Here is a 25,000-nt window from a genome sequence, read left to right as displayed (position 1 = left end):
ACTACAGCCTGCGCAAGAAAATTTATAAACCACACGGGATCGTGATAATTTGGAAATAGCATCTTTGGCACTGAATAAGTTCTTAATCTTGTATGGGGCAAACACTAGCTTGATGTCCAAGTTTTTACAATAGCGTTGTGTTAAATTCTTGATTCTGCGTTGAACGTGAGTCGAGAAAGGGCCAACGAAAGGTAATTTGTAATAGTGCGTGCGAATTTCGTTAGAGTTGGTTATTGCGGAAGCGTGCAGGGGGGAGGCAAAGAATTTGTTAAGGTATTGTTTAACAGTTCTGCTCACTAGACTGGATGGAAATTGATTCTTTCCGAGAATGTTGGCAAGCTCCTTAACTATGTCCTTAACCACATTAACTATGTTCTATCATAGTGAATAGACCTTTTCACGGTTTCTGACGCCATCTTGGATGAGGAGCAAACACGGCTTAAATTAATGTGCAGTGGATGTATGTGATTTTGTCCGAATTCAAACCTCTATAACTCTGCTGCAAAAGGCAGATTTCAAACATTTTACAGTATTTTTAGTCATTTTATTAATATCGTTTCCTTAACGGAAAATTACATCAATGCACAAGGCACAGCGTCAGAAAATTGGAAATTAGAAATCTTCTCATGTCGCTTCAAATTTCGTGGGAATTTGCATAATAATTTTGTTTACCATGGGTTTATATGAAATGTACAAATTTCGTTTACGGTCGTTATAGCTTGATTCTGATCGTCATACTTCACGAAAATAATCTCAATAGAAGTGCGTTTTGAAAAGTATTTTCGCTATCCACAATCGTCAGACCTTAAAGGATATATAATTGTTCAAATTCGGCAAAATTCCCATACATCCATACATTCACTGTAAACGTAAAGCCGTGTCCCCCCCCCCCCCCCCTTCCCCTAACCAATGGCATCAGAAACCGTGAAAAGATCTATGATATTGCTGCAGCATTTATGAAGTCAAACTGGCTGTTCACTCTTTGTTTTTCCTACCTAGCAACCAAAGAAAAAAAAGACTTTGTGGTCGTGCGTCAAAATGCAGTGTCCTCCAATATCACAGGACGTTTATCTTCCTGTCGTTGATAGTATACTCATTCAGAGTCAGTTCTTCCTGGTGTAGTAGAATTTGTACATCAATGGTCTCAGAACTGCATTTTAATGCATCCCTCCCGATGCAGAAAAGCAACTCGATTACTTGCTTCTTTTTGGGGGAAATTCTGGCCTCGTTTCTGGGAAGCTGCTCTTTGTCTTCTTTCCACGAGGAAGACGGCTTCCACGAAATCTGCTCTTGAAAAGGATAATGCCGGTTCGAACGAACAAGTGATTTCATCATGTCTTAATCCGATTTGATGCCAAAGAGGTTTACCTCCGGGTCCTTTTCATTCCAACGCGTACAATATCGACAAGATGATAAGAGGCCACCCTTTGAAAGTTGTTTGTCTCAGTTCAGTTTCACTGGACGCTCTCGCTGTGTTAGCTTTTAGTTAACGTTCCTCTGATTTCTTGTCATTGGTGTCAGGAATTAATTAATTAAGGCAACCTGCCATTTCATCATGTATAAAGTATGTCACATGGTGCAACAATATTTTTCCCAGTCATTATTCAAATTTCCACATTCATTGTGCGGTTTGAGAAACATTTTGTAGCTCGCGCCTGCGCAAAAGCGATGGAAGAGAGTTTGTTGACTCTACAGAAAGACAAAGAACAGACCTCGTGTCGCCGCTTAATCAAGGCCAGTAACCCGAAAAATATTTAAGACGCATTAAAAAATTAGTTCCTTCTATGACTGATGAATTAAGAATCGAGATACTGTATTCGAGAATGAGAAAGTAAACTTGAGGAAGGATAGCTTTGATGAAAACTGACTTCGGGTGTCATTATCATGTATAATACAAGCAAATAACCAATCTTTTGTTGAATGAAGCAAACATCTATCTCCAGTGCGACGTCAATTCCATTTAAAGTGTCGTGTCTCAGTGCACACACATGCACAATTTGCATAAGACGTAGGTCACGTATGGGTTGTCGATTTTGGCGAATAGTCCAGGAAACGAGGAAACCACAATCTAAGCTCGTCCAATTACTAGCAAAATCGGAACTTAAAGGCAGCGGGTAGGAATCATTGTGTCATCATTACACTGCACGATCGTCCACTGTGGAAAAACTAAGTCCTCCAGAGCTTTTTGAAATATGGAGTCTGGCCATACGCGAATCAATTCAAAAGTCAATAGTTCAAGTGTGGCTCACAAAAAAAGAACCGAAAAAGAAAATTTGGGCTGTTTTGGATTTCCAAGAATCATGGCCATCGCCACGTCACTCAGGCTTCAAAACAAGGAAAGTGATTTTCATAAATTATTGCGCAGTTCGAGGTTTAGAGAACTGGAGAAAATGTACTACGAACACGAACAGAGCTTACACAGAGGACAGATGGCCAATGCGCTGTTACAAATACTGCAAATGCAAGAGGTTAACACTGTGAAGGAATATACGATAAATGGCAATACATTCAAAGTTTATGTGGTGGAGGACACAGATTTGTAAAATCATCTACAAGCAAAAGAAAATGGAGCCATAACCGCTAAAGGTCATGCGTGGCTTAGGCATTAATTCACAGTTGCATTCTGCCCTCTTGAACCTGTTTGTAGAAAAACAACGACAAATGAACAAAACACAAAATGTTTGGTCACTTTGGCCTGAGGTTTTGTGACAAAATATATGTTCAAATGTCTCAGCATTCTAGAGTTTGTTTTTGTTTGTTTGTAATGTTTAAGTAAAGTTTACGCTGACAGTGTATTTTCACTGAAGAGTAAACTGTAAAATAAAGGACCGGTCATGTGAAATAAATTAGCAGGCGCATATACGAAGTGTTCATAAATACGAAAGTGAGTTTGAATTAGTATTCGTATCTTTCATTTCGGGGCCCACAAACTCTGTATGATGCGTTTGGGCTCGAAAAGGTATTTTTTTTCTGCCTTCTGTTCGTTCATCATTTTCAAAGAAAGGCGCAGCCTACAGCTGTTTGAATAGAATTCAGTTTTAGTCGATGTTTCATTGTGCCGTTGGTTTTGAAGATACTATATAAATTTTAATGCTTACATATACATGTAGCCATCGTGGCGAGAAATAAACCAAAGATTTCAAAATGGAATTATAACTGCAAACGAGAACTGATAGTATGTTCTTACGCTCATGTCATTACAGTCATGCCACGTATAACCGATCCCACCTTGGCATGAATTATGTGTTCCTCCGCTGGCAATGGTAGGACGCTGAGCTTACAGTTGACCATCATTTGCATCATATTCAGTTTCACGATGAAACCTAAACTGTTAATAAAGAAATTGCCTGCTTGGCCAGAGAACGATGCACACCCTAAAGAGCAATAGAATCCCCTTTAGCAGTCCCCGGCTGACATAGCAACGAACAGTGGGTCCGGCTTGTGGTTGAAGGCCACCAACAAGACCCAGTGAGTGTATTAGTCGATGACTTTGTTCAGGAAGCCGTCACTGAAGAAGAGGCGATCGACCGACCGACAAATTTCCTCAGTTATTGATTACACTTTGGGTCAGAGTTGTTTGGTGATGATCTGGTTGACAGTCCGTATAACCAGGAAAAACTCTATAAAACAATTTTAAAACAGCATCGGCAATTTATTTTCCTTAAGTGTGATCTTATTTAGTTAAAAGTGACTGTATTTCTCTGCTCGGGCGGTAAGCTCTCTTTCCAGAATTCTTGCTATGCGAAGCTCTGATGTCAGGGCCGTGAACTTTGCCGGCACAACAAGCCCAACTTCTCTCTTTCGTTTTCCTGTTACTTGCGTACACAGCTTGTTTCCTGTTTCGAGGAAGTTCTTTCACAAGTGTGACAGTTCTATCGGAACATGACCAGCAAGAGTTTTCTTTACGTCCGACTGCGTCGTTACTAGGAACACACCGACTGCATTAGAATCGGGGAGAGCTATGCTTCAGACGCAATTGGATATCTTGAGGGAACCAGATGCAAATCCTTTCGCGTGCACAGATTCAGATGTGGAAGAGGCTTACCCTCCGAGGCTGGAGCTCGTAGATTTTGATAAAGAAGGAGACAGTGACATCGAAATTGACTGAACGTTGTAAATTGTTCCACAACGGGTTTTTTCACCGCGTGAATTTCTCTCGTAATTCTAGATTTACTATCAGTTTAGTATCAGTCTATAGGAAAATTAACAGATAGAAAGTGTACCGTTGAATAAAAATATAGAAAAAAAAACATTTCTCTGGTACACTGTTTAAATAAGCGCCGCCTTCGAATAAGCGCCGCACTTGTGGCGCGAAAAATTAAATAAGCGCCGCCGCGCTTATTCGAGTAAATACGGTACTTAAGACCCTTCAGCTTACACAGGGGCCATTTATTCAATCATTGAGAGTGCTACCAACAGGGAAACCCCACAGGAAGAGCAACAAAAGTACAGCAGGACCACCACTCAAAAAGTCACAGTGGTTCAGTCGTGATCATTGTTCGTTCCTCTCCGTCAGGGGTATATCCTCGAGCAATACACCTGTAATTTCAGGGAGAATTAACCATTTTCAAAAAGGGGAAACAGCTTACAGATACCTCTTCCATTCTAAAGATCTAGACTGTCAGGGGATACAAAATATAATTCTTTGTCCCCCGATACAATTTGTCACTCCAAGGCTAATCAATTTTTTCATGGATGAGCCTCCTGAGCTTGATGCACAAATAACCAAATTCCTAGACTGAGAAAGGAATTGTAGTATTAGGAGAAAGTTTACAACCAGCATCAGTATTTTTACGCCTCAAAAGGATGGGTCTTACAGGATGATACTAAACCTTCTTGATTTAATTAATAAATACTCTAGACTTGTTCCCTTTCATCACCAAAAATACCTATGATAATAATGATGATGATGATAATAATAATAATAATAATAATAATAATAATAATAATAATATGTTATGCAGCTTGAGCAGTTGCAAAGAAGAGAAAGGAAAAATGCAAGGTGACACACCATAACACAAACCCAGTGTGGCCAACACATCACGCATGCGCAGAACCATTTCACCCTGTCAATTAGCAACCGTGTCCATGGCTGCCAATTGACCAGGTGAAATGGTTGTGCACATACGTAATGTTGACCACACTGGGTTGGTGTTATGGTGTGCCACACCTTCTTTTCTTTTTTGTACAGTTACAAAGAAGCCTGAAAAAATCCAGGGACCCGTTTCTCGAAATTCCCGAATTTCTTTTGGGTCCGAAAAGTCATTTGTGCACCTACCGTTCGCTAGTTTTGGAAACCTGTTAACATGCTTTCAAGGTAACAAAAAACAAACTGACTGTGAAGTTTGACGACTAAATTCTCTCTGTTCTTGAGATAAAGAGGGAATTATTACACCAGAAAATTGCCCGTAAAGTTTCGGGATCTTCGAGAAATGGGCCCCAGGCTTGAACGGGATTCGAATCCATGATGACCGCGTGTGCCGGTTGTGCTTCACTTGCTCCACCATCGTAGCTATAGCAACCCATTCTCTCAGGCTTGAATCATAGTTAATAGAGGGGAATGTTTTGGAAGTTCGACAAATATCAAAGGAGCAAACAAAGATGCCAAGATTTAGGTTGGAAAGTCCACGACCGTGCACAATCTTTTGTTTTGCCCTCATACACTATGCATGAATTATGTAACCAACATGTTACTATTGTACTGTTCCTCAGTACAGGGTAAACAACTATTGTGTTTTGTGCACGGTCAATGCCAAAAAAGAGAACAAAAACCTACAACAAAGAAATTTGTCGGGTTTCATAATCATTCCCCTCTATTAACTATGATTGAATTAACACTTATCGTTAATTTGTAATTTGCTGTCAATTGACTATTATCGTTAATTTAGAAGATTGAAATCTTGATATGGATTATGGGAAATGATCATATATATTTTTAAATGACAATCCAATTGTATGGACAAAGGACTCGAACCAAGGAAAGTTGATTAACCCTTCACCTAACCAATTGGCCACCATGCACACCGCTAGCTGCTGAGAGGCAATATTTGAAGCACTTTTTTAGTAATGCTGTATTATCACTCGGCAAAAAACAATATTAAACACTGCAAAAGGTCTGTTTCCAAACTTCACGACAAAGCTTAAAATTATAAAATCAAAACTTAGGGCTTAATTATTATCTAGCTTAGGCGTAATTACTCTTCAGCAGTGATATGGGACACTTAAATAAGTGTTTTCTTTTTTTCGATAACGCGGTGTCTTGATCTTCAGTAGTGGAGCGGAAAGAAGTGGTTCCTATAGAGTAGAAACTCCGGGTTCGAATTCAATCCACAGATATGGTTTTCTTTAATCCTTATTTTCTCTGCTAACACAAGTCCAGGGACGCAGTGTCTTAAGGTTACTTCCCACATTCGCGGGTGCCCTTCGCCAAAAACATTGTACGCGCGCCAGTTTAAATAAAACCCCAACAAACTATATATCATTAGAAAGCTTAATAAATGTACTTGACGAAAAAAATACAATTTTAGCGAAGTTTTCTTTCAGGAAGTGTCACAGGCCGGTAAAAGGTGAAACGACCGAGGGTTCTTCTATTGAATTTATCGGCTATCGGATTCCAAAGTACGAGCAAAATGGCTGTACAGTCTTATTCACAAGGCATCAATGAACAAAAGTGTGTCGGGCTTTTTCGATATTCTGATTGGTTGTCTAGATATCCAGATCTAAAGTTGGAGTAGCTAAAAATGTGCGAGACGTGTTGCGTAAATGGACGCCACGCGAAAAATATGCTAAACATCAAAATTTCCCGACACACTTTTGTTTGTCATTACATATGGAATGTTCTGGCGAAATTTCACGACAATCCGCCAAATCTGCATACCCTATAAATTCGGTCAAAGTGGATGTATTCCTCTCAAAATCATATGCGAGATTTTCGCTTGTAAAGGTTCGTATGCAACTCGCGCCACGCCTGGAGATTATCTCGCCTGATCAAACCGCAACAGGACCTCCTACCGTCTGTGACAATAAATTAAGATTTCTCGGGAAAAGCATCGCATTGCAACACGTTTTTTATATCGCTCAGTCGAGTGGAATTCAGGACGTCGACACAATTACAATGGGCAAAGACACTAAAGGCAAAGGCAAAACCCGTGCCAAAAAGGTCAAAGGCGGAAAACGTGCCGCTGAAAAACAAGAGGCGACTAGTAACGAATCGACGGACAGCTCAAGTGCTCCAGTGTTTAGGGCCGTTGGTATCGCATTTTTCTTTTTCTTCATCGCTTCCACCAGATTCCGACGAAGAATCTTGTCCACAAACTGCACTGGCGTTGACTTTGATTTTTAAGGTACTTGCTCCAAGGATTTTCGCCGGCTCCGGGTCTTCAGGAGATGCCGAGATTGTCGAAGGTTTTTGGCCAAACCAAGAGCCTTTGTCGCTTTCGGCGAGGTTCTTTTTCTTTCTTTGGCAAAATGGAGAAATTTCTTTCTTCTTTGGGCCGGTTTTTTTTTCTTTTCTTTACCCAAGGACTTTTTTCTGCTTTTGATTTTTCCATACGAGTTATTAGAGCTTCCACGTGGGAGTTTTGTCAAGTACGTGATGTAAATAAAAATATGCAAATAAAATGAATACGAGCGCGAGCTTTTGCCGCGAAAATTTCCCCAAGAGGTCTCGCCCCGTTGACAAGATTATGACACCTTCATAGTTTATTAACTTTGTTTGAAAATACGTTTTTTCTAAATAACTCGGCCGCTTTTTGAGATTTTTAACATTTTCCTTTTGTAAACGCTAGATAAAATGACTAACCTAACTTTTGTCAAATAAAAATAAAACGATTTTTTCGGCCTCTGAAGGTGGGAAGTAACCTTAAATAAACGATAATAGCAGAGCTCCGCGGCGCGCGCGGCGGCACCATTGTTAAGAAAATATGGTAACCATCGTTGCAAGAAATCTTGGTTTTATAGCCATGACATCATCAACCGTCCGTACATACGTACAAACGTACGTCCTTCCGTACGTCCACCCATCCATGTATGCCAATGTGATCAGTATCATGCCAGTTTACAGCATACATCTTTGATATTGGACAGCCATCTTTTGATCAATTGACAACTCTCAAAACAAGGCATCCGCTGACCAGTATCACGTGACCATACCGCGGGATCAAGCTTAGAGCTCATCGAGGTCAGCTGTTTTTTTTTAAGTTGACCGCTGACCAGGTACTGGTTTTCGATTGGATTGCAGGCTAAACCTGAACATAAGCGAGGCTTCATTTTTCGCGCGCTTTCTGTGGCTCGACGCCGCTACAAGGCCATACCACATCAACGACAGTTCTTACACAGTCAACGCTTTTCTTGTTCAGGTGGAAAACGGTTTGGAAGATGTTTTCTTTCTGCATTTTTCCCTGGTTTCAATCCAATCTGACATATCATGATATCTGTGTTCCACAATGGTGGCCACTCAGTTATTCAAGTCACGCATCGGCGGGATGTAAACTTAAAGCTGAGTGTTTATTTTTAATTTGCTTAGAGCTGCTTTTTTCTCTGTATTGCTGTTTTTGGCATATCTTCAGAAGCTCTGATAAGGTTACATGATGCCTGGAGGACCTATGACTAGAACAGAAACGAAAGGAGAGCGAAAGAGAACGACATCGACAAAACAGAATACCAGTAATAGCTCATAAAACGCAGGTTAATTTAGCGGAAGAAGTTACTCCACAAATTCTTTCCTTGGCCACTAAACCGTTTGTTCTTTTTAAAAATGCGTTATTTGAAGTGGATGCGTATCTTTAAAATGTGGTTTAATCGGTTCTTCGTTTGTTCAGGAATGAAAATCGAATTTTTATTGTCAACTGGAATTAAAAACCAATTATCTGTTCTCTTGTGGACATAAAGAAAAAGTTGATTTGTTTGTTTGTTTTGCTCTAAAATTCGAGCTAACAAGTACTTTTTTGATCCGTTTGCCCAACTGGTTTTCCATGTGCCTCGACAGTGACAAGAAAACTTTGCCCTTTTGTTATAAACACGTATTGGTAATGAGTTGTCATAAAATTAGAGGGAAATCTCACTAGCTTGTGTTTTCAGAAGTTCGTTTAAAGCACCCAAACGTTTTTAAGTGTTGGAGCAGATCGTGTTTGAAGTTCGTCCTTTCTTGGTTGCATTGCCGTATTTTGCCAATTCTTGTACCAAGCCAACCTGGCGTGTTTCAATGAAATACACCAAAATGTGAAAGATCTTGTTTTCAGAGATATAGTGGAATCAAGTACATCAGCAAAACTCTTCTTTGACCTTGAACTGACAAAGTTGTTTTTATGGCTTCTAATTTTAGCGTGATTCCTATTCGTTGGCTATAGATCGTAATAAAAAAATATTTAAATCGAAAACCATCCAGTGGAAAAAGTCAGGAATTCGTGATGTTGTAGAAGATAAATGAAGAAGACACTTCTCCAAGTTTTAGTCCTGTACGTTTCCCCAAACTTCAGATATTCGTCGAAATGTTTCGCAGAAATTTACAGAGCCCAGTATGAAAACACCATGTTGGTGCACATCTGTGGTGCACCAATATGGCGGCCGGAAAATAGTGTCAACATCTGTTACTTACTTTGGCTATCTAGGCGAGTGATCATCTGTACTGAACAGACAGCTATTTACCTAAGCACTTTTCCTAATGCTTTAAATTCTAAAAAGGTTCAAAACCATGAGATAAATATATATTTCTCAATAAACTCGATCGTCGCCTCGTGTCACGCACCGCTATAACTCAGAAATTCAAAATGCTCTGGTTTCCAAACGAAGCACGCTATTGAGATTTAAAATTGCAAATGGATACAAATTTGCCGCCTCTTATGCCTGATGAGGATAAAAACTTTCGTGGCTCTTTAGTTTTGGATTTTAGAAAATGATGACGTCACGTGAAAACGATCTATTGACAGTTGACTCTGAAATGGCTTTTTTTCCTTTTCCATTCGCTCGCTGAGGGTGTGCTTGTTTTCTTTTAAGACTCATACACCAAATTTATAAATGGCGGCCAAACTGTGTCGACTGGCGGCCAGACATGACATCGAGACGTTTTAGGATAAACAAGCAGTATTTTTGAGAAGTGAAGGAGAAAATGAACGATCGACGTGCGGAAAATTACATTCCTGGTTCTTCTTCAAGTGTGAGAAGGTCATCGGTGTTAAGAAAATGATGAGCTACGGTTTTGGTTCAAATGTTGGAACGATGCTGCTTAACGGCTCAAATTGTAAAGAGGTAAATTTTTAACTTTAGTAAGCTTTATACATCGTTCGAAATCAAGGCATCTGTTTGAAAAAATTAAAAAATGCTCTAGTTGTTCTTGGGGTTGCTATTGCCTTTTTAAGAGTCAAAGAATACATCATTGAAGGGAAAGACAGTTTCCTTATGGATCCGGATCCGAATTTGTTGTACACAAAGCGAAAATTGACAAGCAGGGTGCGAGTTGTGCTGTTGTTGATTCAAACTCTGGTGAGGTTTGAAGCTTACTGGTTTATCAGTGCCTCTTTAGGATTTTGCTGCCGCATCACCGATGAAATCTTGTGTACCTCCACTTTCAAACAAGGAAAATTTACAAATGTTAAGCGTAAGAGCCAAAGAGTGGTTACAATAACCAGTCTTACACGCCACCCATGAACAAAGCGGAGTTCCAGAACACCTCCAGATACAATACACATTGCCATCTTAAAAATAGTGGTTCGTCATTTTTTCTGCATGAAGCGGTGATAGCACTTACAGCGAAAATAAAAGGGCTTCTCGTCGCTAGTGCATTCTATTCTTAAGATACTCGTCCTCATAGGTTCATAGGTTTCTTTTTTTCTACAGATACAACAATACAAATTAATAATACATGTCACAGAAATGTGGAGTGGAGATTTGCGAGCGAAAACTCACAGGGTTAGTAGTCGCACACCTAATCTAGCATTTATACAATATATTAATATTAATATCTAATTTTAAATAGGAGGCAGACATGATAGACTACGTTGTGGAAACCAAGAAATAACATAAAATAGACTACAATTAGGTTAATAAGTTTGAGGTAGAAAGTAAACAAACAAAACCAACGAAACAAAGCAAAACAATGCCACGGTGCAACTACAGCTAAACAGGAAGTCATTCTCGGGCTTTGGATGTAAGCAGATGAACTTTAAGCTCATTTCAAAAGCTTTGGAGAGAGGAAGCATTTTTTATATGTTAAGGTATTTTATTCCAATTATCGGCTGCGTCAAATCTAACACTGAATTTGCCATAATTATTTCTTGGCCGAGGTATATGCAGATTTTGGTTTGATCTTAAATATCAGGAAGCAAGTTATTTTGATGTTTGCCTACAAGCTCACCCATTTGTAATTTAGTAATTTGAAATATGTTCAGTATATCTAATCTAGTTAACAGGGGTCTACTATGATCTCTCAGCCTTATTGTGTTATAATCCTTAGTACTCTTTTCTGTAGCAGTAGTAAATAGTTTAATTTAGTCAGGTAGGTACGTCCTCATGAGACAGTGCAATACGACAGATGTGAATAAATTAAGCTACGAGCTGTGTAAATAATATCAACACATAGATCCTCAAGAGTTTTCCCCTTCTTCCAGCTAGTTGGAACAAAATGATGCTTTCCAGCCACTTTCCCCCATAAACCTGCACCTCGGAAAAAGCGGCATTTTCTCCACCAGAGAGCACCTAATACTTTTACCTTTAGTGAAATTTTGCCTCAGTTTTGTTTAAGAAATCTCACCAGAGTTTCAATCAACAACAGCGCAACCCGCATCTTGCTTGGCAAATTTTCGCTTTTTGTACAACGAATTCGGATCCGGATTAATAAGAAAACTGTCTTTCCCTTGAATGATGTATTTTCTTCGACTCTTAAAAAAGCAATAGCGACAAAAAGAAAAACAAGAGCTGTTTTTAAAGTTTTCCGAACAGATGACTTGATTTTACATACACAATAATGCCATAAGCCTAAGCCGGATCGAACGATGTCAGATTACTTCTTTACAATTTGAGCTTTAAGCAGAATCGTTCCAACATTTCAGCCACAACCGTAGCTCATCATTTTTTAATACCAATGACCTTGCTGCACTTAAAAAAGAACCAGGAATGTAATTTTCCGCACGTCGATCGTTCATTTCCTCCTTCCCTTCTCAAAATTACTGCGTGTTTATCCTAAAACGCCTCGATGTCATGTATGGCCACTAACTCGACCCAGGTTGGCCGCCATTTATGAATTCGGTGTATGCGGTTCAAGAAAAATTAACTGCCAAACTGGTGCAATTAAATTTTACTGGAAAACCAATGTCGCACTCATCGCTTCGTGATTCGTGCAATATCGGTTTTTAGCGTAAAATTTACCGAGGAATTCACTAGTTAGGCAATGAATTTTTCTATAGAAGAAAGCAAAGAAAATGATTTAATTGTTGATGCAGCATCCGGAAACATCAAAACGCGGACAATCCTTTATTTTCACAAATCCTACAGGCAGTAAGAATAAATAATCAAGGGAGCTCCGCATTTAGGTTTAGCTAAGGGCCCTTTCCTTTCGTCAGAACTGGTCCGCCAGACCCGTCATTTTGCAAAGAAAATGCAACAATTTGAAGGAACACTTGCACGATAATCCCTCACATTCTTATGGAAAAGTACATATCAACCTCGAGGTTTGTTAATTTGAAGGCGTTATAGAGTTGTTCCTCCCAAATGCCCACTCTGGCCGATCACTTCTGTCAAATGGAAAGCGCCCTAAATCTATATATTAGTAAATTCAAAGCATATCGAGCCGCCTGGCAGCTGGTCGCGTGCAAGTTCGTGTCATATCCTGTAATAGCGGAGCTCTGCGCGCGCCGAAGGTACACGGACGCGGAGCACCATTGTTAAGAAAATATGGTAACCCATCGATGAGAGAAATCTTGGTTTTATGTCCATGACGTCATCCACCGTCCGTACATACGTACTTCCGTCCGTCCGTTCGTCCGTACGTCCACCCCTCCATGTATGCCAATGTCACCAGTATCATGCTAGTTTACAGCATAAATCTTTGATATTGGACATCCATCTTTTTATCAATTGACAACTCTCAAAACAAGGTATCCGCTGACCAGTAACACGTGACCATACCGCGAGCTCAAGCTTAGAGCTCATCGAGGTCAGCTGCTTTTTTTTTAAGTTGACTGCTCAGCAGGTCAAGGCCAGGCTTTCGTAAAGGAAGGTCGTGTACCGAACAGATTTTCACTTTGAGGAATATAATAGAACAATGCATGGAATGGCAGGCATCCCTGCACCTGAATTTCATTGACTTCGAAAAAGTTTTCGACAGTGTGCATCGGGACACCCTATGGAAACTGTTAGGGCTTTATGGCATCCCACAAAAGATCATCAGAATGATACAAGCTTTGTACAGAGATTTCACATGTAGCGTTCTCCATGAAGCCAATCTTACATCATGGTTTGCCGTGGAAACCGGGGTTAAGCAAGGATGCATGCTGTCACCTCTATTGTTTGTGATTGCCCTAGACTGGGTGATGAAAGAAACAACAAGTCACCAACGTACTGGGATTAGATGGAAATGGACAACTGTGTTGGAAGACCTGGACTATGCGGATGACACCTGCCTTTTGTCCAGCTCTGGATCTCACCTAAGCGAGAAAACAGCAAGATTAAACAATAAGGCGCGTAAAGTTGGACTTAAGATCAATACAAAAAAGACCAAATGGATGAGCACTGGATGTAAAAGGAACTGCCAAATCAGAATAGACGGGCAGGGAGGTAGAGAAAATCGACCAGTTCTCTTACCTTGGCAGCATGATTGATGTGCAGGGCGGCGCTGATGCAGATGTGAAAACACGTATTGGTAAAGCCAGACAGGCATTAACATCGCTGAAACCAATTTGGAGTTCTAAAAGGATTTCTCTTAAGACCAAACTAAGACTCTTTAATTCAAATGTAAAGACAGTGCTTCTTTATGGCTCTGAAAGCTGGAAAACGACTCAGGAAATAATTAAAAAGCTGAGGGTCTTTATCCATAAGTGCCTGCGCATTATACTAGGCATAAGGTGGCCACAAAAGGTATCCAGTCTGGTATGCGAAACATCTGTAAACAAGAGGACATTATGGTGGACATAACCCGCAGGAAATGGACATGGATTGGGCATGTATTAAGAAAGGACTCTGGCGATGTTGCTAAAGAAAGTTTGTTCTGGACACCAGAGGGCAAAAGACAACGGGGAAGGCCAAGAATAACTTGGCGAAGGTCAGCGGAGAAAGAACTCAAGTCCATGCACCTGACCTGGAGTGAAATTCGAAAGGTGGCACAAGACCGCTCCCGCTGGAGAGAGACCGTAGAGGCCTTATGCGTCCCATGGCGCAAAAAGGACTGATGATGATGATGATGCTCACCAGGTACTGGTTTTCGATTGGATTGCAGGCTAAGGGATGGACCATTAGAAAAGTGATGTGGGGGTGGGGGATTTTCAGCTGGTACAATTTTTTTTCGCGCACTGCTTGTGCAGGAATTTTTTTTCCAGGAGAAACCCACTGTTTTCAGAAGTTTGTTTAAAGGCACCCAAACGTTATTTAAGTGTTGGAGCAGATCGTGTTTGAAGTTCGTCCTTTCTTGGTTGCATTGCCGTATTTTGCCAATTCTTGTACCAAGCCAACCTAGCGTGTTTCAATGAAATACATCAAAATGTGAAAGATCTTGTTTTCAGAGATATAGTGGAATAAAGTACATCAGCAAAACTCTTCTTTGACCTTGAACTGACAAAGTTGTTTTTATGGCTTCTAATTTTAGCGTGATTCCTATTCACTGGCTATTGACAGTTGACTATGAAATGGCTTTTTTTCCTTTTCCATTCGCTCGCTGAGGGTGTGCTTGTTTCTTTTAAAACTCATGTGGTTCAAAAAAAATTAACTGCCAAATTGGTGAATTGTAAAGTAAATTTCACTGGAAAAACTGCTTGTTGCACTGATCGTCTCGTGATTCATGTGATATCGGTTTTTAGCGAAAAATTTACCGTGGAAGTTACTAGTTAGGCAATGAATTTTTCTATAGAAGAAAGCAAAGAAATGATGTAAATATTAAAGCAGCAACCGGAAACATCAAAACGCGGACAATTCGAAACCCCCTTATTTTCACAAACCCTACAGGCAGTAAGAATAAATAAGGGAGCTCCACTTTTAGACCTGGCTGAATCTATATATTAGGTGAATGTGTGAAAGAAAATATATAATAAGATAATCTCAAAAATGGTGACAGGACAAACGCATAACTGACGTCATCATAGTGCCATGGAGTGAGACCGGTACGAACTCAGACCGGCCGTTTATGAACTTTTACAGCCCTTTAGATGAAACCTGGAGGAAATGCTTAGCGCTTAATTTCGGGAAGAAAAGATCTTTTGTCTAATAAACATATTGCTGACCCAAAAGGATACAGGCTTTAAATTTTGGACACGGTATTTGTTGTCATTTACATGAGAAAGGTTCGAACTCATACCGGAACGAATGTTCTGTCTCATATAAACGGAAGAACCTCGGAAATATATGGAGGCCGTTCCCGAAGGGGGTTGGGGAGGGGGGGGTACTCGATGTATCCCTGGTTGGGGAGGTGCAGCGCGGCCCCTCATACCCTGACCCTGTTTAAGACAAATATCGCTGATTTTCCTACCCATTTTAAGACAGAATTCCGATTTTTGATACCCTGTTTAAGACATTTAACCCAGTTTAAGACAAAAATTGATAAATCGATACCCTGATTAAGACAAAAAATGATAAATTCGATACCCTGTTCAAGACAAAAATCCCGGAAAACATACCCTGGCTGGCCGCACGTCCCCATTAAGCTCTTATAAGGGAGTAACCCCCCCCCTCGGGAGGCCGATACGAACTCATGCCGGTCTGAGTTCGTCACGGTCTAATGTAAGTACTGTATCCCCTAATGATTCATTCTTTTATAAAATAAATTCCATGTTACCGTGCGTCTGTTCAGAAATAGCACACAGAATACGTCGAAATGAGGTAAGAACGTTTTAGAAAACACTCGGCTTAGCGCCTCCTGTGCCTGCCCACGTTTTTGTTCTTACCACGTCCATTTTGACGTCACCTATGATCTACTAGGTTACTGAACAGACGCACAGCAACACGGAATCCATTTGTTAATGAAATTTCACTCATGTGAACAGTGATTATGTAATTCTAAGTGGAAGTGATTATCGCAGTTCATTAAGGGAACAACTTGAGCAGGTACAGGCTTCTCTTCAACTTCACCCCAACGCACAATCTTTTGGTCTCAGTTCACAGCTAGGTTGCGAATAGATTAATCAACAAAACGTTTGATTGGCTATCTCCCAGGAAAAAAAGGTGTGTTTTGTTCAGGGTAGGGAACAAAGCAGTCAACGAGACCATGATATAAAGAGTCACCCTCTCCTCATGATATGAAAAAAAAACCCTCATTGCTAATCTTAACTATTCATGCTCAAGGCTTTTGATTTTATTGAACTCAGCGCAAGAGGATAACAACATTCTCTTATTTTCCCCCTAAGACCATTGACATGAACTGCAGTTTAATAGTATTTAATTAAATACATCAGTAACAAGACTGAACGCGATGAGAATCTGTTCACCTATCGATAACTTGTGCCCCGTACAGCCTTTGCGGTTTGTTGGTAAATCTTATCAGCGGAAGTCATATGCGTCAATAACACTGAGGAACATTTGAAGTTGTGATTTTTTTGTCAACTTTTCGGTTGTTTGTGGCACTCTGACTGCTGGATTTCACAATCCTTTTTTCATTTTTTTATTGTGCCATGATGCTTTCGTCTTGGTGTTTCTTGGTAACATGTATTTACAGCAAGCTGAGCTAGTTCCCAGAGGGCTGAATCCGATAAGTACTTTTTAAAACACACTGTCAATCCAACCAACTGACTGGCGATGTCTGCATCGTCTTCAATTTTTCTGAAGAACGGGTTTTGGCGGAATCGTTTAATTACTTTTAGAACGTACATATTTTCAGTTACATGTATGGGACCTTTCCAGTTTGTATTGCTTCCTACCATTCTGTTGAATACTTTCTTCTGCATCATGGCAAACGCGTTGAAGTTTGAAATCTCAGAAAAATGGGGCAAATGTTTGATAGGACCATTCTACAATTCAGTGTCTTCAATAACAAGAACTTTTATCTTCCGGTCGTTGATAGTATACTCTTTGAGAGTCAACTCCTCTTGGTACAGTAGAATTTGTAGGAGTACATCAATGGCCTCGAACTTGCATTTCAATCTGTTGTCTTGCGTCGGAGAAAAACCAGAACCTTTGCAATCCGATTCTTTCTTGGCGAAAATCCCAGCTTTACCGGTTTCCCGAGCAGTTGCAGAAGTTCTTTTCTGGAATGTTTGGCTTTCATTATGTACTTCTCGTTTTGTGAAGGAAAACGATCGACGTCCAAATGACCTCATCATGATCGAAACGCGAAATGGCCTCTGATTTCCAAACTGGATTATCGTTGATCACATTTTAATAAAGATGATATGGATCATCGTGGAATTATGTTTCTTTTTAAGCGTCCTGTTTTGATTGACAACATCAAGGATAACCTCGAAGACAATAACTTATTTTGTGTTTTTTATCTTTTGGTTTTTTGTTTCTTTTTCCGTTTACTTCACGTACTGCAGATGGCTTATTACATTAATAGAGGAATTGCCATTTTTGCGAAACATGCACACGCTTGTTCCTCTTGTGTGAATTATTTTCCCTTTAGGATAAAGTTTCATGGAACAAAAGATGGAGAAGTTTTTGCTCTCATAACTTGATATCCGTTCAGCGGGTTGGCTCCGCGGTGCCATAAGTATGACACCAGACACTTCAAGTTAGCCTTCGTGTCCACATCGATGTTTATTTCAACAAAGCTATCGGTCGAATACAAATTAAACAAGGGGGCACGCTTTTATAACTTGGTATTGAGTAATTCTGAGCAATCATATAGCCGATTGATGAATTTGATGAAGAAGTCCGGTTGATTGATGTTATTCAGAAAAGAATTTTTCAGTTATAGTATTCTCAAAAAAAGAGCAGTGGAAGAACAAAGGTAGCGACCAACTCCTAATTCTTTCTTGTTGACCCAACTTGGGTGTTCACTTATTTACACCTTTCAACAAGAAAAATCGACAAGGCACGGAGTGTCTTTATTGCAATCACGTAAGCCCACTGCTGTTAAGTGTCCGTCAATACGATGAACAAGTTTCATCGGAACACATGGCAGACGTCTTCGCAGCCGGTCGGGCTGAAAGGCTGAAGCAGGAGAGGAAGCAATACCAGTACATTGAATTGGAGCTATTGTACATATGCTTCGAACTTAATTTTTGAGGCAGCAGAGCACAGATTTGTCATCATGCACTAACTAAGTTAGTTCGCAATTAACCCTACTATTAGCTTCAAACTGTGCCTGATAATTTGCAAACATTATTGTGCTCGCCCCTCATGCAAAGTCAAGGCCAAAGTTTCAAAAAGTTCTCTATTGTGATCACAGGTGTCTGCTCAATACTAAAAGCCGCTTCTCACGACGCCTGAATTGTTACAAGGTTTTAAAATCCTCTAGCGTTAGACAGAGTAAAATAGTAAGTCTGGCCGGTTTAGACCGGTTTGGGTGTTTAAGGGTTTTTAAATATAGTGCTCCGCTGGGGAAGCGAATTCCCACACTCCACCCTATGACCCCCTTCCGCGATATCGTTTTATCATGTCAGCGGTCGCTCACAAAATTAATAACTATCCAGCCTTGAATCAGCGGGAAGAATTTAGCGGGTTTTTCAGAAGTGTTTTCATTCATGTGTTCTTGAGGTTAGGGTTCTCCGTTTCCAATAGAATGTCCGTTGAATTTTCTAGAAATACGCTCATTCCCGGCGGAAAATTTGACGTAGCTGAGGAGAAGTTCACGCTTGGCTCGGCAAAGGAAAAACAATTTATTCTGGAAAACCTTTCCGAGGCACGCTGGAAGGTACGGAAGAACGGAAGGAAGAGTTCCTAGAGCAATTTACAACGTTAAGGTAATTCCTTAGTATTGCATTGCGCATCCCTACTGCGCACGATTTTCGCGTCATTAGCGCGCGCACATGAGCACGTGCGCATACAAAACGTAAGAGATTTCGCTCAAACTAAATCCGATAGCGAAATAAATGCTCCTTTTCTCTCAAACGAGCACGGTGACCCCCGATTTTTTTTTCAGGTATTTGCTAAGAACAGTCTAATAAAGAACATATCTGAAGTAGAAAAAACGTTTGATAGTAGAACATGAATTTTTTTTGGAAAACAGTTCCGTACCGGGGAGTATTTTACCCATGCAAGGCGAGGACTTCAAGCTAACCACGGAACTGTCCCAAAAAGTGCAATATTCCCACAACCAGGGAATCAAAGTCGGCGTAAATGAAGCATTACTGCTTATGTAAATAAATAAAAGAAAATAAAATTTTGTGTCTTTGAAGTAACCAAGGCTTAATTCTGTATGAAGGTGATTCGAATTTTTAACGCAAAAACAGTAAAAATACCCCATTTTAAGAGCCTGCTGACGCGTAAACAAGCACGGTGACCCCTTTTTTTATTGCAATAATTATGCCAAGTTTCCAAAAAAGTTTGATAGTAGAACAATTTCAAGGGAATTACCTTAAATTCCACGTGTTTTGTGCGAACAAAGACATCAGTCAAGGGCAAGGATATTGAAATCAGTAAGGAGAGCGGATTTCCGAAAACGTCTGGAAAAGGTACGACTGATTGAGATACAAATGTAAATGATACAGACTCAAGCTCTTCGTTAAATCTAAATCATATGAATTCCTATCGCTCTAAATCGTACGTGATACTCCAAACCCGATACCTTCATTGAAATCTCACAATCAAATTGGGGTCACTTTATGATAAGGGAGATAGAAAAAACATCTACCAGGTGTCACGCAGCTTCCATTCACTGTAAGCATGCAGTCTGAGCCTCCCGTTCAATTTTGTGTGTGGGTGGGTGTTAAGACAGGGAACGTCGGTTAGAGCAGGAAAGAGTGACATTTTGAAAGTGCCGATGACCTTTTTTTGTGAACGATCTTAGACATTCATCGTGTTTGGGCATTTTTGTTTTTGTTGTAGTTCAAGCTTTATTTGAGCAAAAAGGTGGCAACTTTCCAATAGGTTGCCTATCACACCCATTTTCCCGTTTGAGCCCGGAAACAAGAAAATGTCTGCAATTCGTACGTAGTAGTCAGAATGGCGTCAGAGTTGTAGTTTCTTTGCAAGAAAAAAATATATTTTCGATGCAAATTAAGGATTCAAGAGGTGGTAAGAAGCACAAAGCCCAAAAAGCTTCAGAACATGACTACTCGGCTAGTTCGAGAGGGTACATCCCCGGGGGGGGTACTCGATGTATCCCTGGTTGGGGAGGTGCGGCGCGGCCCCTCATACCCTGACCCTGTTTAAGACAAATATCGCTGATTTTCCTACCCATTTTAAGACAGAATTCCGACTTTTGATACCCTGTTTAAGACATTTAACCCAGTTTAAGACAAAAATTGATAAATCGATACCCTGATTAAGACAAAAAATGCTAAATTCGATACCCTGTTCAAGACAAAAATCTCGAAAACCATACCCTGGCTGGCCGCACGTCCCCATTAAGCCCTTATAAGGGAGTACCCCCCCCGGGGGTACATCAAAGTTCAAGGCACAAGAAAGCTCGAGTGCCCGGCAAGCCTGCAAGTGCGTACAATTCTATTGTAGTTTATTATACATTGCCACAAAGTGAAATCTTATCTAAGAAAGGCCTAAGGAAGGCAAAGGCCGCAATTCTCAAGCAGCTAGAACTTGGCAGGCAAAGTGCCAAACAGCTCAACACAGTAACAAGGTATTATTTGAAGCTTCCCCTCAGCACGACGTCATTTTTGAGACACGGATGGCAACCGAACTTCAACTTGTCTTCACCCAACCACAGTTTCTTTGTTATATATCCATTAGAGACGATTAATTTAAAAATCCGAGAGAAACTGCTGTCTTGAGATGATTGACGTGTTTTCGCATTGTGATGTTCTGTATTTATAAGAGTTAATTGTTTCAATAAGCTTTCGACCTTGACCATGGCCAGATAAGCATCTTTGGTTCACCTCCACAGCCGGACTGCAACCTCGTTTCCAGGGTCTCTCTTCTCTGCCTCCATTTCTCAACAACAATGGGGGCAGAGAAAAGAGACCCTAGGAACGAGGTTGGGCAGGACTGATGAAGGCTTAGCGATTCCGTTGAAATATTTCAAATGACTGATTTAACTACTTGCCAATGTTTTTTTTTTGGGATTCTTGTCCTGAAAAACCTGAGCTAAAAACCAGGTAGGGATACGTGTAGTTAATCTAGGACAGTTTTTATCGCTCAAAATGAAATGAAAGGCTTTGTCAGTTTGTATAGGCATGTTAACGATCGATGTTGATGTTTTCATACAGCACCACTGACGAAGAGAGTATAGAGATGTCTATGGCTTGACTCTGGCTTGACTCTGAGGATGACTTCCGCTCAGGTCAGTCGTTCAGTGTCCGGAAATTTCAGTGAACACAAAACTTTTCAAGACTACCGTGACTGTCTTATTTTATGAAGTGAAGTGTTCCAAGAGGAAAAGTGGTTGGAACTCACATTTAAATAAGGATTGCCTCATCGACTCAAAAAAAGAAATCACGGATGTGTTTTCTAAACTAATGTGTTTTTCAGGACAGAAGTTAAGATTGAGTAACATAGTGGGCAAGTACACGGAGGGATTACGTTTTTTTGCAAACGTATCATTATTCGCGAGCATTTCACGGTCTGCTGAAAAATAATAATTTTTGTTTTTCCGTTTGGCAATTTTTTGTGACGCAGCTTGCTTGCAAATAGACTTAACTGATTATAGGGTGAAATGTGAAGTGCTAGTTTTCTACCCCATATGTGAGCGTTAGCCCTACTAATGGAAATGGGCCCACACAAGGACAGAGAAAAACTCTGACCAGGGTCGGAATTGAACCCACGACCTTCGGGTTAAATCACCGCTGCTTTACCGACTGAGCTACAAGGCCGTGGGAACTGAAGATGTTAAAGTCACGGCAATGAACATTTACAAGTACAAGGAAGGATTGCGTTTTTGCAGTTAAGGTCACTGGTTCAAACCCCATTGAAGTCCTGAATTTTTCAGGTTTCTCTACACAATTGCTAAAATTGCGTTCATAGCTGTGAGGATCGTAACTTCACTTGATTTCATACCCGCAGTTCAATATATGATTCATTTCTTGTATCATTTCATTCATAGAATTAATTATCATAGGAAAATGCAGGTTACCTCCGATTTTCTTTTCGGATACCAAGAGAACTTGCTAAGTTTTGCTTTCTCCGCGTAGTTTTAAACCACGCAAAAATATCCCTGTATTATTGAGAACAAACCATAGGAAACCCGAGTATACCGAGATGGGCAGAACTTATGCGCAGTAACAATAGAAGGCAGAGTCCTTAACGGAAAAGAAAGCAGGTGAACCTCAAACGAAATATACGCTTACAAACGAGCTTAGGTTGTTTGTATGAAGAAGCTCGCCGAAATTCGGATGACACTTTTTATTCAAGGAGTAGATTGAGCAGCATCAGATTTGGATTAAATTAGCTCTTCGTGGTTTTGACATCATCAATGATTCAGCAAAGTGCGAGGTTGAAGAAGAGATAAATTATCACTTGTGTCCAAACCAGTCATCTGCTGTTCTTAGCGTCTAACCCTTAATGAACTCTTATTCAAAGATTGCCAAGAATTTTAAATTCGTTAACTGTAATGTTCAAATTACAGTAAACGTGACCTAAAAGCAGTAGTACAGCTTGCAAAGTAAACGGTTCTACAGAAAAATGGTTACAATCTCCAGAACAAAGAAAATTCGCTGAAAGTTAAGAATGAATTTGTCCTGCTGATTTGGCAGGAGGCAAAGAGGAGTGGGCTTCCTAATACCTGGGAGTTAACGAGGGTAAATTATGAAGAGCGAGATGAAATTCTCGATGTTGACTCGGGGATACTGGTAAAAAATATCTGAAACCTCCCAAGAGGGTCGAGTTTTTATTTCTAATTTGGAGGCGCTGGAGAAGCATGGGTTTGACTCCAACCTCGTTCCCAGGGTTTTTCTTCTTCTCTCTCCCCTTGAGTAGGAGAGAGAAAATGTAACTTGATAAGGTGACTGCGTCTCGAATTCATGTTGACAAAAAAAAGTTAAAAAGTTTGTTTTTGAAAGGGCCCTCCATGTTGATTTTTGGTTGTCGCTCTGAAACTTGACCAGACCGCGCCAGTGCCTGTCTATTCCGCTCCTTCCGCTGTCCCAGACTTCCAGTGATATGGACATCCTCTTCTCATATCACTGTAGTGTTTGGGTATCTCCACGGTACCCTCCTAGGATGCCTTGATCCCTAATTACGTTTTGGGTATCCCCTGCTATAAACTATTAGTATTTCTCGGGAAAATCGAAATGGGCTTTTGGGATGGATTCCTCAAAATAAAGAAACCTGTTACAGTGCGTGAAAACCAGGTTTATCTTGAAGGCCTTACAAAGCAAAACAAAGCGATTTTGCTCAAAGGCTGGATAACTTTACCTAGTGGATTAGTCACTATTCAGATTATAAATTTACTTCACGTTAAACTTGGCCAACATTTTTGTAATTTTGTGTGCGAGAATGAACTCTATCTGTATGCAGATGATTCAACTCCTTCTCCTCTCCCCATGCAATCCGGTCAACAGACAACAATGCCGATATTACCAATATATAGATTTAGCCAGAAAGCAATATAGTGTTCATGGAAATAATAATAATAATCTTGATATCAGCAGGCAAGTCAAAAATTTAAAGAAAACGACAAAACTTTTGAAATTACAAGACATGTTTCGAAAGAAACTTCTGTCATCTTCAGTTGATTAATGTACAAAGCGTTAAGTTGCATTTATAAGTCGGAAAAAGCGCTAATTATGCAAGTAACAACGGAATGTACATAAAACGTGACAATGTGAGAATTAAAAGGATAGTTTTAGATCTAGGCCCCGTCCACACGAAGACGATTGTAAACGCAAACGCTAGTAAACGCAAACTGTTTTATGCGTTTAGGCCTTCCGTCCACGCGAAGACGATGAAAACGCTCACCGTAAACGCATAAATTCGAAAACGCTCTCCAAAGCGGATAAATTTGAAAACGCCGTTTATGCCTCTTCGTGTGGATGGCCGTAAACGTATATTTTCGTAAACGCTGTGAAAACGCTGACGTCAGATGTCGGCGCCAGTCTCTTTTATCGAGTGCGTTTCCAAGATGGCGTACACACGAGTGTTGAGCTGTGTCATGCTTGCGCTTATTTCAAGCATAATTGCGAGCATTCAATTGAATCTTGCAATATCGATATACAGGAAAACTACAAAAGAAAAAGACTAAAGCTCTCAAGATTGTTATCCACAACTACAAGCACTTTTACTCGAGTAAAACGACTTATGCGTTTACGAGCGTTTTCGTGTGGACGGGTGAAAACGCTCCGTAAACGATGATCGTCTTCGTTTGGACAGAGATAAAAATATGCGTTTACTAGCATATGCGTTTACAATCGTCTTCGTGTGGACGAAGCGTTACATAGGCCATTTTTCTGTCGTAACTCAGAAAAAGATCCGTCACTTTATCAAGCGCTACTGCAATGATTTGGACATCAAACTAGTTTTTTCTTCCTTTAAGATAGGCAACTTGCTTGGTGTGAAAGACCCTATCCCCGACGGGCTTCGTTCACGTGTGGCTAATAAGTTTGTATGTGCGGGCTGTAATGCCTATTATGTCGGCGAAACAACCCGGCATTTTTCCACACGCGTGCGTGAGCACTTAGTCAGTGATAGGGCCTCTCACATTTTCAAACACCTACAGAATTCCGAACAATGTCGCGCCCTGTCTTCAGGGAAATGTTTCCATATTTTAGATCACGCCACTACGACCTTTCAACTCAAGATAAAAGAAGTTTTTCATATT

General features: G+C 40.3%; 1 long non-coding RNA gene across 2 annotated transcripts; it reads left to right on the top strand.

Moving 5' to 3' along the window:
* Positions 1-9,987: 9,987 nt before the first annotated feature.
* Positions 9,988-22,683, top strand: LOC137997450 (uncharacterized). Of its 2 annotated transcripts, XR_011122484.1 has the most exons (4): positions 9,988-10,245; positions 10,834-10,905; positions 18,874-19,034; positions 21,456-22,683. It is a non-coding gene; the product is annotated as an uncharacterized lncRNA (long non-coding RNA). The 2 variants fall into 2 exon arrangements; XR_011122483.1 differs by lacking the exons at positions 18,874-19,034; positions 21,456-22,683 and adding an exon at positions 20,295-20,370.
* The last annotated feature ends 2,317 nt before the right edge of the window (positions 22,684-25,000 follow it).

Source organism: Montipora foliosa, chromosome 3, assembly GCF_036669935.1.
Source record: "Montipora foliosa isolate CH-2021 chromosome 3, ASM3666993v2, whole genome shotgun sequence".
NCBI classification, from domain to species: Eukaryota; Metazoa; Cnidaria; class Anthozoa; order Scleractinia; family Acroporidae; genus Montipora; species Montipora foliosa.
The sequence above is the reverse complement of the archived record's forward strand: the minus strand, read 5'-3'. Positions and strand labels throughout refer to the sequence as shown.